Genomic DNA, 12,311 nt, shown 5'->3' with positions numbered 1-12,311 from the left:
TACCGTTTGAAATGAGCTTGTCACCCTTTGAAACCAATTGTTCCAGTTGGTAATAGGTGAGGATTTTTGCCAGTAGTTTTCTATTACCCTAGGTGCCTTGTCAAGCTGCAAGGGTGGTAAGGTACTCTCCCAGGATCGAACTTGAAGTGGTTCATTAGGTGATTCTTGAACACTGGGAGGTGTGGATTCTTTTGTAGCTTCATTGAGGTCCACTACTATAGATGGAGGCGGTGTAGAATCTTTTACCTCTATGGATGTATTACATGATGAGCTAGAATCTTCATGGGACTCTCCCCTTCCTGAGCTAGGTGGAACAAATCGTTCTTTCTTTGGTACCCAAACTAGCTCTGGACTAGGTGTGTAGCATTCTGTGATTTTTTTCTTTCCACGATCATTGATTCGTTTTGGAACTACGGGATTGGGCTCACTTGGGTCAGGTGATAGGTAAGAGCACAATCTACGTTTTGGCACCCAGATTTGATCATTTCCTTGATAGTAGCCTTGGGCTTCCAATAGTCGTTTAGGAATCCAACGCAGCGTTTCTTTACTTTTCTTGGAGCGAGTGGTACGTTTCTTACAAGGCTTCTGTTTTTTAGCACTAACCATGCTCACTACAGAGGTTTTAGGGACCCACTTGTATGTTTTCTCTGTTATATTAGGATGGTTCTTGTGTGTCTCAAGCTTTCTTTCAACTACATCAGTTGAAGCTCTAGAGAGTTGGGCTATGGGGACGTATGGTTCAACCTCCTGGACATGCAATGTCTTGGGTTTTATTTCCTTGGGCAATATCTGAGGGACTATGGCTTGAGTGGTAGGGCTAAGAGTTGGTTTTTGCGTTGTAACACCCCCAGTCCCCCAATCAATAGTGCATTTGGTGGCTATCATCCACGTGCGGCCTAGGTTTATATTACCCTCCATAGTTCCAGTAGGCATGACCAAAAAGTCTTGAGCTACCACCCCATTGTCATAACTGACAGAAGTGTGCCAGATTCCAAAAACCGTAGTTTTTTTCTTGTTGACACCCTTGACTTGGATAATACTCTCAGATAGAGGTGGCTTCCCTAACTGACACCACACCCCATAGGATAGCAGATTGTATTTAGCACCCGTGTCCAATAAGGCGTTATATAGCACTTTTCCATAGGCACTATTTAACTCAATGGGGTATCGTAGAGGTGTGTCAGAGTCCAACCCACCCTCTTCGTGTGCTTCATTTGCATCAGGTTCCAAGCGAGTAGCTCTACCTAATGTTTCCATGAAACGGCTAAACATACTAGTACTAGGCTGTGGAGCTTCGGGAGGTGCATGGCCTTCTCTCTCAGTGTTTTGGGTAGGGTATGCTTCCATGATTTCTGAGTCGGAGGAGGAGTCACTAGCGGCTATTTTAGGGTCTTGGGTGGTGCTACCTTGTGTCCCCGCTGAGGGTCTAGAGCTTATCGTGGATGGGTAATGGGTGTCCGTATGAACAGAGGCACCCTCAATATGCTCGTGTTCTAGCACCCGCCCAGAGCATAAGTGCATGTGCTTCTGATACCCTAAGGTGTCAAAAAGCTGCTCTAGGAGGCCTTGTGACTAGTTTTTAGCGTGTTTTTTGTTTGTTTTTTTGCTAGATTTTTTAGAGCGTATCGTGGAATGGGCCGTGTGATAGCTCGAAACGAGCGTATCGGTCAGAGGATCGTGCCGTGCTTTACAGCCCTCCGTTTGGTCACTCTATGCCCTCGGAATCCCTAAAACTGTCAATTTCCAGTAGGGAACTAGGCCCAAACTAGAAAGTCTAAGGGTGCAAGTGGGAAGAGAAAGGAGGAGAGTGGAGGACTTGTCCCACATGCTCTCATTCTCTTTTGAGGGAGTAGGGTATATATATAAGAGTGAGTCTAGTATGTATCATAAGACTGAGGGCTGAGGCTTGGGCCTGGGCCCGGGCCCGGGCCCGGGCCTGGGAAGATGATCCCGATCCCGATCTATCTTTTATACAAACCAACCCGTCTGTTTTAAGAGTCACGTTTTTTATTTTCGAAAAATATCGCCGCCAAGATTTGTTTTTTCGTTTTTTATTTATTTATTTTGGGGAGAAAAAATAAAAAACTTTTTTTCTTTTTTTTTTGTGCAGAAATACAGAAATTGAAAACGTAGGTATGCAAAAAATGCAGAATTGCAGAAAATTGCAGAAATTGCAAGAAAAAACGCAGAACTTGCAGAAAATTACAGAAATTGCAGAAAATTGCAGAAATTGCAGGAAAAAACGCAGGAATTGCAGAAAATTGCAGAAATTGCAGGAAAAAACGCAGAAATTGTAGAAAATGCAGAAAAAACGCAGAAATTACAGAAAATTGACAGAAATGCAGAAAATTGCAGAAATTGAAAACGCCGAACTTGAAAATGCAGAAATTGCAGAAATTGAAAAAACGCAGACAATAGCAGAAATTGAAACTTGACAGCAATTGCAGAAAATGCAAAAAAAAGAAACCTTCCACACACTCCTTCCCTGCCTTTCCTATGATAGAAATTGCACCACAAGGAAGCGTAAAGTGCTAACCGAGCTTAGTGTAGGGCATATCCCCGGCAGCGGCGCCAAAAATGTGCGCTCCTTGCCGCACTGTCAAAGCAAGGGACTTGCCAATACACCGTATGCGAGCCACAAACGGCTCCAAGCACACAACAAGCCTAAACTAGCAAGCTCAAGAGAACAAAGGGTGTGTCACTCACCGCTCTACGCTCGCCTTCGTGGTGGATTCCTCGCCGCGATGAAGAAGAAGCTGCAGTCGTGCCGCGCTCAACCGCTTCGCCGCCGTCGTGCCTTCGTAATGCTCGATCGCACACACACTCTCCCTCTCTCTCTCTCTCTCTCACACACACACAAGGAGGTGAAGAAGAAGAAGATGGAGATGGAGCAAGAGCACTCTTCAATTGCACAAATGAGAGAATGAGTAAAAATTAGGTTTAGTTGGCTTTTATAGGAGCTCACCCCATTCACACTTGGGCGCGCATGCTTAACCAACTAATCCCTTGAATGTCCAAGTTAAAGTGCGCCTCTCATCGGCGATCACTCTACCTTTCTCTATTGGTCCGACAAGCCCGGTACCTGACTCTAAATAATACAACGTTTATAGATCATAGGGTGTCCGTGTGCCGTGAGGGTTAACAGTTCTTTGTTTATCAGTCCCTCTAGAAACAAGGATACAAGTCGTTCTTCTGCAGATATCTCCATCTCTGGGCATCTGGCAATGTATTGTTTCGTTCGAGTTGCAAAATCCCTAACAGACTCGCCATGTTTCTATTTAAAGCTGTAGATTTGAGCTACCGTATTATGTTTGATCCCCGTTTTGGAACATGCAGCTACAAATCCTTGAGCTAATGTGTTCAAGTCCATGATTGACCTTGGTGGAAGGTTTTGGAACCATGTCAATGCTTTTTCTTCTAATGTCATTCCAAATCCCTCGAATTGAGTATGAAAATCGAATATACGCTATGCTCTTAGCACTTGCTTAAAGCTTGCTAAGTGGTCGTATGGATCCCCTGATCCACTGTATTTTTTGACCCATTTTTGAAAATCAACTGGTTTGACGCGTCTGTTTGGTTCAACTCCAGATCTTCTAGGAGTTGGTCCTATTTCGAGTCCTTCAAACCAGTCTGTTGGAAATAGTGACTCATGTAGCCTTGGACTGGCCTTATAAGTGTCACCTGATTGTCTACGTGATGAGGTGGTTTCTCGTTTCTTCACATTACTCTCAGATGATCTCTCACGGTGTTCATCCCCCCTTGGAATTGTTTCTGGTCCTTGCCCCAATATCCAATCCCGGATGGAATACCCTTGGTATTTGGTTTGTTCGACCTCCTCAGGAGTCATCATAACAAAGTTGTTGTTATAACAATCCCTAAACAGGTATGTTGGTAGGTCTGTCGATCCCTTATCTTTGATCTTGAAGATATAGATGATCTTCATGGCCATTAATTATCCTGGTTTGGCATGAGAAGTCTATAAAAGATCTTTTATGTTTCTATCTTCCCAACAATAGACTCCGATCCTAGGCTTATCGGTACTAAGCCGATACAAAGGCTTCAAGTCTACTTGATCGTATCCCTCGAATTCTAAAGTTGGTGGTTCTTCTTTTGCTGACATATGTGGGATATGGTGTTTAAAAATAACCCCCATTTGTCTATCATGTCAGGGTTTTTGACCTCTAAATACTGAGTTCCGTTTCGATCCATGTACATTTTTCCTTGTTTGTTTTCCCTAACCTCTTCTTCAAACTCAATACCATGGTCATCAATGAGAATAGCATACTCCTCGTTAGGGTCCAAGTAAACTTGGGCTCCATGACGGTAAGTCTTGTAAAAAGATAGTATACGCTTATAGCGCACTATCGTTCCGGTTTCCGAGTGAGTCGAGTAAGAAAACCTTTTGGATGTTGAATCTGAAAAAGTGTCTGAGACTTCTTCAGGAATTGTGTGCAAGGAATTTCCTTGATTCACGCATTCTTCGGTGGATACTCTACTGGAGGTTTCTCCGAGTATGTCTTGATTTCCTAGTACACGACCAGATCTAAGGTTCATATAGACTTATGAAGCCCTAGATAGAGTATTCACCTTTGGATTGACTTGTCGTCAATTTCCACTTGATTCAATTGAAACTTTCTATCAAGCCACTGATTCCTCGTCTGCAACCTGATTCTTGTACAAATTGGATCAAGTTAACTATTCTTCTATAAAGACAGTAGAGTTTTTTCTATTCTCGTGATTGGTCTCTGTGTATCACTTCAATTCGATCTATGAAAGTCAAAATTTGACTTTCAAATTCGACTTTAGCAAAAATTAAAGTATTGATCTGCAACCTAAAAACTAAGTGTACATGTATCAATTTTGATCTGATTGAATCCAAATTTTCCTTGTGGCTTTATATTATATTGGTCTATCATTGTATAAGTTCAAAAGTCAAAAATGATGTCTCAGTATAGCTTTTGTCAAATTTTTGCACTTTTTTTATAGATTTACCTTTTGGGATCCAAATTTCACCAAAATTGATTTGTGAATTCTACTTGATATGCTTGACCTTGTGATGCACTCAAATTTGCAAAATCATCAAGTTTTGAAGCAGATTTTAATAATCGCAATTATTTACTCCATCGATATTTTTGCAAGCTTTTGTCCCAACTTTGACACAGATCTGTTAAGCACCTTAAGTTAAGGTCACCAGCCAATTTTCATCAAGTTTGGACAATTTTTAGTCAAATGGTCATCAATTATCTGTGCGTAGACTAACTTTGCAATTTTAGTCACAAATTTCACTCCAGTGGTCCAAATCTTAACAAATTTGGTTTGTGGGCTTATAACAACATGGTGAAGCTAGTGGTATGCTGACTTGGTCAAAAAAGTTGAAAAATAGGGCAGATGTAAATAATCACGATTATTTACTTCTGACAAATTTTTGCAAATTTTTGGTCAACTAAGCATGTACACATGTTTATCACATCAACATAAGCTTATGAATCAAATTTCAACAAGTTTGGATAAATCTTCCCCCAATTTATACTCAAGATTCAAAAAGTCAGTACAAACTTTAGTTTTTTGCAAGTTTAGTAATCCAAATCTCTTGGGCCTTTACAAAAGTTGTTTGTACACATGCAATGAGTCAATGGTATGAACCTTGGCCAATTTAGAGCAGAAAGTTAATAATCGCGATTATTAACTTTAGGCTTAAAATGAGCACTTTTTTGCAATTTTCTTAAAGACAATCTTTATATGATGTATTTTAAGCCTATGAATCAAGTCAAAACTTAATTTAGCCTAAAATGTCAAGAAAAAGTAAATAATCTGAGTTTTGGCCGACTCTTGAAATTTTTTACCTCGAAGTGTCTTTGAGCTTACCCACTGGTTCAGACAACTCTTAGGCTTACTCTCCAGTCGAATTGAGTGGATTCGAGTCTTTTCAAGCTATTTCTAGCCGTAGACCTGAAATTCTACAACTTCCAATAACAACCCACACTTGATTCTTTCAGAGAGAGCAATGTTCTGAAATCTACCTCAGATCCTACTTACCCTACTCCTAGATTCTCATGCCATGGGGTTGTGAAAAGTGTTCACAAACACTCGTTTTCTTGTGTTTTTAATGTTTTTCAGAGCCTTGATCTTAAGACTTGTCTCATCTACCAATCATTCTCCAAATCCTAATCTAAATCTACAGTCCTACAATCCTAAATGTACTCAGCAAGTACGATTACTTCCAAGCTACCTCTACACAGCAAAAGATGACAATCTCAAGCTATGCGGTTTCTTAAAGAAAGTTTTGTACTATAGGTGAACCTAGAGGAAGTTAAAGGACAACTACATAAGACGCTCGTGTTTTTATCTATTTAGGTCTCTTTGATCCCCAACAACGGCGCCAAATGTGGGACGCATGTCTAACCTCACCATCCTATCTTATTGGAGTATTAGCGAGAACCACGATTAATTTGTCAAACCATGGGACGAATCTGACTTGACTAGTGCATAGAGGCTACAAGAGGTTTTCAATCTCTCAAAAAACAACTAACAACTCGCATCTAACTCAAGCTACACGCAAGTGACGGAAATCCCCAAAAGCCAATCGCTCATCGGCAAGAAAATCACATCCGTTACAACAACAAATGACTTCCAAACATAACGAAACTTCTAGGACAAGTTTATAATACCTAAGCACACATTCCTATGGTCTTAAACCCCACTTTAGATCAAGTTCCAAAATCGCGATTATTAACAGTAGTGGATTTTTGACCTAGTCGTTTTCGACCCAGAACGCATCTAAATGCTTAGCAATGATACCCCAATACCCCACCTATGCTTAGTTTTCAATTTAAAAAGTAAATTTCCTAGTTATGATGAAATTAGGTTGTGGGTCGACGATGCCAACGGCTACGAAATACTATGAATGGCTTACGTCCATGCGTAGAGCTCTTACCTGCGGTTGCAATGCAACAAACGCAATCGCAATGTGACAACCAGAGAGGGAGTAGGAAGCGCAAGAAGGAGAGAAGTGAGTGCCATTAGCTCATGCACGCTGTGTATTTCTTATCCAAAAAACTTGTAAAAATATTAGAAAAATTGGCTTTTATACCTTAGCCAAGGTTTTTGGGTGGTCAAAACTAATAATCTGGAGTTCTACCAAAGCTGGGAAATCACTGGCTGATACAATTTGGACTTGTAACCCCGGCTCATTAATTACAAAGTTTATTTGATAAAATCAGAGTTACAATATTCTCAATTTATCAAAATAATAAAGGTTTAATAAAGAGAACTCCAAAAATGGTTTCCGTGTTAGCTTGCTGCTAACATCGGATATTAAGGTGAGGTTGGGTGTAGATCCACTTCAATCTTTTATGGTCGGTATGTAGTTCAAATCTCCTTCCAAGAAGAAATGTCGCCATACTTTAAGAGCATGCACAATGGCCAATAATTCCAAGTCATGTGTAGGATAATTTAGTTCATGTTTACGTAACTTACAAGATTCATAAGCTACTGGTTTTTCTTCTTGAGATAGAACGCCACTGATTGCTTGTCCACTTGCATCAATGAGCACAGTGAATGTCTTTGAGAAGTCTAAAAGCTGTAGTATTGAAGCATTCACCAAATCTTCTTTGAGTTTTTCAAAACTAGCTTGAGCACATTCATTTCAAATAAACACTTTAGCTTTCTTAAATGTATTAGTCAATCGAGATGCAATCTTAGCGTAGCCTTGAATAAATGTACAATACCATTGTGTTTAACTAAGAAATCCACACTTCTCGTACTGATTTTGGTGTAGGTCAAGCTATAAAATCTTCAATCTTACCTAGATCAGTAGAAACACCATCCTTGGATACAATAAATCCCAAATATTCCACCTTGTCAGTAAAGAAGGTGCATTTGCTACGTTTAACATAAAGATGATTTGTTTTCCCTAACCTCTTCTTCAAACTCAATACCATGGTCATCAATGAGAATAGCATACTCCTCGTTAGGGTCCAAGTAAACTTGGGCTCCATGACGGTAAGTCTTGTAAAAAGATAGTATACGCTTATAGCGCACTATCGTTCCGGTTTCCGAGTGAGTCGAGTAAGAAAACCTTTTGGATGTTGAATCTGAAAAAGTGTCTGAGACTTCTTCAGAAATTCAAAGCACTCGTTGCACATGTTATTTGTGTTCTTCTCTATTTCTTGAGTAAACCAAGATATCATTAAAAAAGACAATAACAAAATCATCAAGATGCTCGAAACACATTGTTCATGAGACAATTAAAAGTTGCAGGAGCATTTGTAAGTCCAAAAGGCATAACTGTAAATTCATAATGTCCAAAATGAGTATTAAATCCTGTATTTGGTATGTCCTCCTCCTTGATTCAGATTTGGTAATACCCTGACTTAAGACAATTTTTGTGAAGAGAGAAGCTCCATGTAATTCGTAAAGCATTTCATCAATCCTTGGTATTGAGTACTTATTCTTGATTGTTACCCACTGGTTCAATCCACGATAATCAATACAATGATATAGAGTACCATCCTTCTTCCGATTAAAGAGAACAAGAGTACTTCATGGAGAAACGCTAGGTCGAATGAAGCCTTGTTCAAGAAGTTGAGTTAGTTGCTCCTTGAGTTTTGCAGATTCAAGTACATACATTTTGTATGGTCTACGGGCAACTGGTTCAGCTCTTGGAGTAAGCTCTTTTGCATGATCAACATCACGCTTTGGCAGTAATTGTGAAAGTTCTTTGGAAAATACATCATCAAATTTTGTTATCCATTTGGGTCCAGGTGAATATATCTTCTTCTCCTTAGGGTTAAGCTTTACTATTGCATATGTAATGGAAATGGTCCATGAACTTTGAGAATAGCATAATCAAAAGAATTAAAGAGAGCATTTTTGTGAGACTACTATGAGAAGATAGAGGGTGAACTTAATTAGCGGTAGCAACATAGCCATTATACTTAATTAACTTGGCATGAACAATATTTTTGCGAGAGAGAGAGAGAGAGAGAGAGAGAGAATCAGAGAACTTGAAAACAGTTGAGGACCGGATTTATGTGGAGCCGCGCCCCTCTCCAATAGGCTTTTTAATTGTAGATTTTCCCATGAAGATAGACTTGGTATAATACAATCTTTGTGCTCCTTGTGATCTTGCTGATGCTATGAAGATGTAAAGCTTCATGCATCATGAGTATAACATAAAATTTATAAAAGCATTAACCATCCTCGGTCTTAGTCCCAAGGCCTCAAACACCTTCGAAGGTGGAGAGAGATAACAGGGAATGAGGGTAGGGAAGAGGAAGAATAATGATTCATAGGAGAAAGAGATAGTTCCTCACTTATCATCGCTCTTCTTGCTAGCATACATAATAGCATAGTAATTAAGATGGAGAAGATGGCAAGCTTAAGCATTGAAGCATGGATCTTGGTTGGATTTCCATTTCATAGCCAAGAGTGTTGGTGTAGGCTCTCAAATTCTCAACAAGCTTGGAGAAGGAGATGGAGTTCTTCCATTTTCACCAACTGAGAATGTGTGAAAAATGAGTGTGCGAAAGGTGTATACCCCCAAGCATACCCCTTGCTTGCTTTGGGCGACCCCTCCTTTTTCCTCAATCTTGAAGCTCATTGGACCCCTCTAAGCCTAGCCAATCACATGCATAATGTATCTCAAGCTACATGGGTAGCATTAGGACAAGTGTCTCCCTTACCTCTTTGAGAGAGAGAGAGCTTGGAAATATCTAGATATTTGATGAATTTAACTAGAAGCTCATTGGACCCCTCTTTAGCCCGAGTGGGAGGTTAAGTTGAAGATTCCCCTAACTTTGGGGCTTCCCCCCTCCTTTGTAGGGTCACTTTTTGACTCAAGCACATTACCCCCCATGCATGGGAAGCTTCTCAAGCACCTTCCTCATCAAGCATGACAAGCACCTCAAGCATCTTAGTCACCAAGCATGACAAGCACCTCAATCACCTTAGTCATCAAGCATGACAAGCACCTCAAGCACCTTACTCATCAAGCATGATAAGCATGGCAAGCACCTTAGCCACCAAGCATGACAAGCACCCCAAGCTTGGGTCAGGTTCCCGCCTCAAGCTCAGTCCTAGCTTTCAACACTAACCATTGGAGGTCTTTAATGAACCTAAGCATAAGGTCTTTTAAGCTCCATTAGATGCACGTTGCTCCTGATCGACTATCTCCTTTTGGACCCTTTTTGAGATGTACCATCTCTCCTCTTGGTCTGCTGCTGCTGCTGACTTAAGTCTACAAGCACTTATTACACATTACTCTTTGGTAGACAATATCCTTTTGGACCCCTATTGAGATGTAACCATCTCTCCTCTTGGTCCCCTGTTGAGATAAGTTTAGAAGCACTTATTACACATTTCTCTTTGGTAGAAAAACTCCTTTTGGACCCCTATTGAGATGCAACCATCTCTCCTTTTGGTCCCCTGCTGAGATAGGTTTAGAGTCACATGTCTCTATTCTAACTCTTGTTTCCATTTATTCTCCCACATCAAAGGATCAATTTAATATGAGAAAATCATTTGGGTTAGCTAGATATTAGATTTTATGACATTACCTCTCTCTCTTGAAATCATAGTCGTCCTTGACTATGAGGTAGAGAAGATAAAGCCTAGTCATTAGTCCATGTTTCCTAGCAGGTAGAGGATCCCTTTTTACCCTAAGACATCATTCAAGAACGGATGACTAATCCATTTGGTGCTCAGGAGACTTAGCTACCGCAAGCATGTCTAGTCTTTAGTCCATATCATACTTCCAAAGTAGATTGACAAGTTCTACCTGGTGCTTGGGGGACACCGTCACCACAAACATGATCATAAGCATGCATACTTCTTAAATTTTGTGCACAATAAAAGAAAGAGAACGAGTCTTGTAAGACAAAAACATTGTTCATTTAAAATTCATTTTTATTTGCTTACTCTAGTGTAGCATTGTAAGCATTGACAAGGTTCATGTTATCCTTAAGCTAGGTTCCTTGCATTCATCTAGCATTGTTAAAACGATAATTCTTAAACTTAATAAGATATTGACGAAAAATATTATCGTTAATACCTTGTCTTCATATCATAGGATGGACTAAAATTGAAGTACTTCTTTTTTATCTTCGATTTTTGGAGGGTCTACTACTATTGCTTCTTTTGTGGTGCTCCTTTGTATGTCTTCAGTAGGCTCTCATGGAAAACATTGTGCATGAGCCAATGGTTAGGAAAATTTAACTAATAAACCATCTTATTAATTGGCTTAAGAATTTAAAAAGGACCATAGTATCTTTTTGCTAGTTTAGCATAATACTCTTGGTGGCCCGTAGGATTCTTGCCCGTAGTATGCCTTAAATGAGCCTTGAGAAACTTTAGCAAGACCCAATCATTTTCCTTAAAGGCTAAGATTCTTCTATGATTATTAATAGCAACCAAAAAATTTTGCCTTTGCTGTGAGATGGATATAACCTCTTTCATCTATGGAAAAAATTATTGTGAGTCTCAGTTATATTCATCAGCAACGAAGATCTTCCCATGTACTTTAAGTACTAAGGGACTTTTGAATCTTCCCTCTTTAACCTCAAAAGGTTCTTTCCCCATAGAAGTAGGCACAATGTCGTTGTCCGCATACTCTATAAGAGGTAGGTACTTCTTGCATTGAGAAGTTGATCTACATCCTAGATTCTCAAAGAGACCCTTCCAGAAATTACTGATTATTCTAGGATCTATGTCTGACACTATGGATGTTGGCAAGCAATTATACTTGGAAATTTGAGATCTGAAGAGGGTTTCCATTTGAGGTACCTTAATAGTCTTTTTGACAGGCATAGAGTGTGTTTTCTTGTTAAGCCCGCCGACTGAAACAATCCAAGTTGCTTCCCTCAGTCAAATTTTGACTTTTGGCATACCAGACAATTTGAAACATACTCTTCATGGTATGTTTACTTTTCATGGTAGGACATCATAAATACATTTCTACTCCTTGAAGAGTAGATTATGGAATCCTTCTTTGCCCCGCATAATGAGAAGCATGGGATTCATACACGACTTTCTTATTATATTGGTGAGTAGCACATAGCCTATTGTTGTTCTGAAGATAACCATCCTCCAAGGTGAATGGTTCTTTTTTCTTCCCTAATGCAAAGGCTGTAACTACATACTTAAAGTCTTGGTCAGTCACATACTCATCTATAATAAAAGATAGATCATTGTGAGTTGCTATAAACACCACATTTACCCTTGGCCATCGTGAAAGTGAATTACCCACTTGATTGTGCTTGCCAGAAATGTGAGCAATATGAAATTTAAATTGCGAAAGAAAATTTGCCCACCTC

This window comes from Adiantum capillus-veneris, chromosome 3 (genome assembly GCF_014529385.1).
Source record: "Adiantum capillus-veneris isolate H3 chromosome 3, ASM1452938v2, whole genome shotgun sequence".
Taxonomy (NCBI): Eukaryota; Viridiplantae; Streptophyta; class Polypodiopsida; order Polypodiales; family Pteridaceae; genus Adiantum; species Adiantum capillus-veneris.
The sequence above is the reverse complement of the archived record's forward strand: the minus strand, read 5'-3'. Positions refer to the sequence as shown.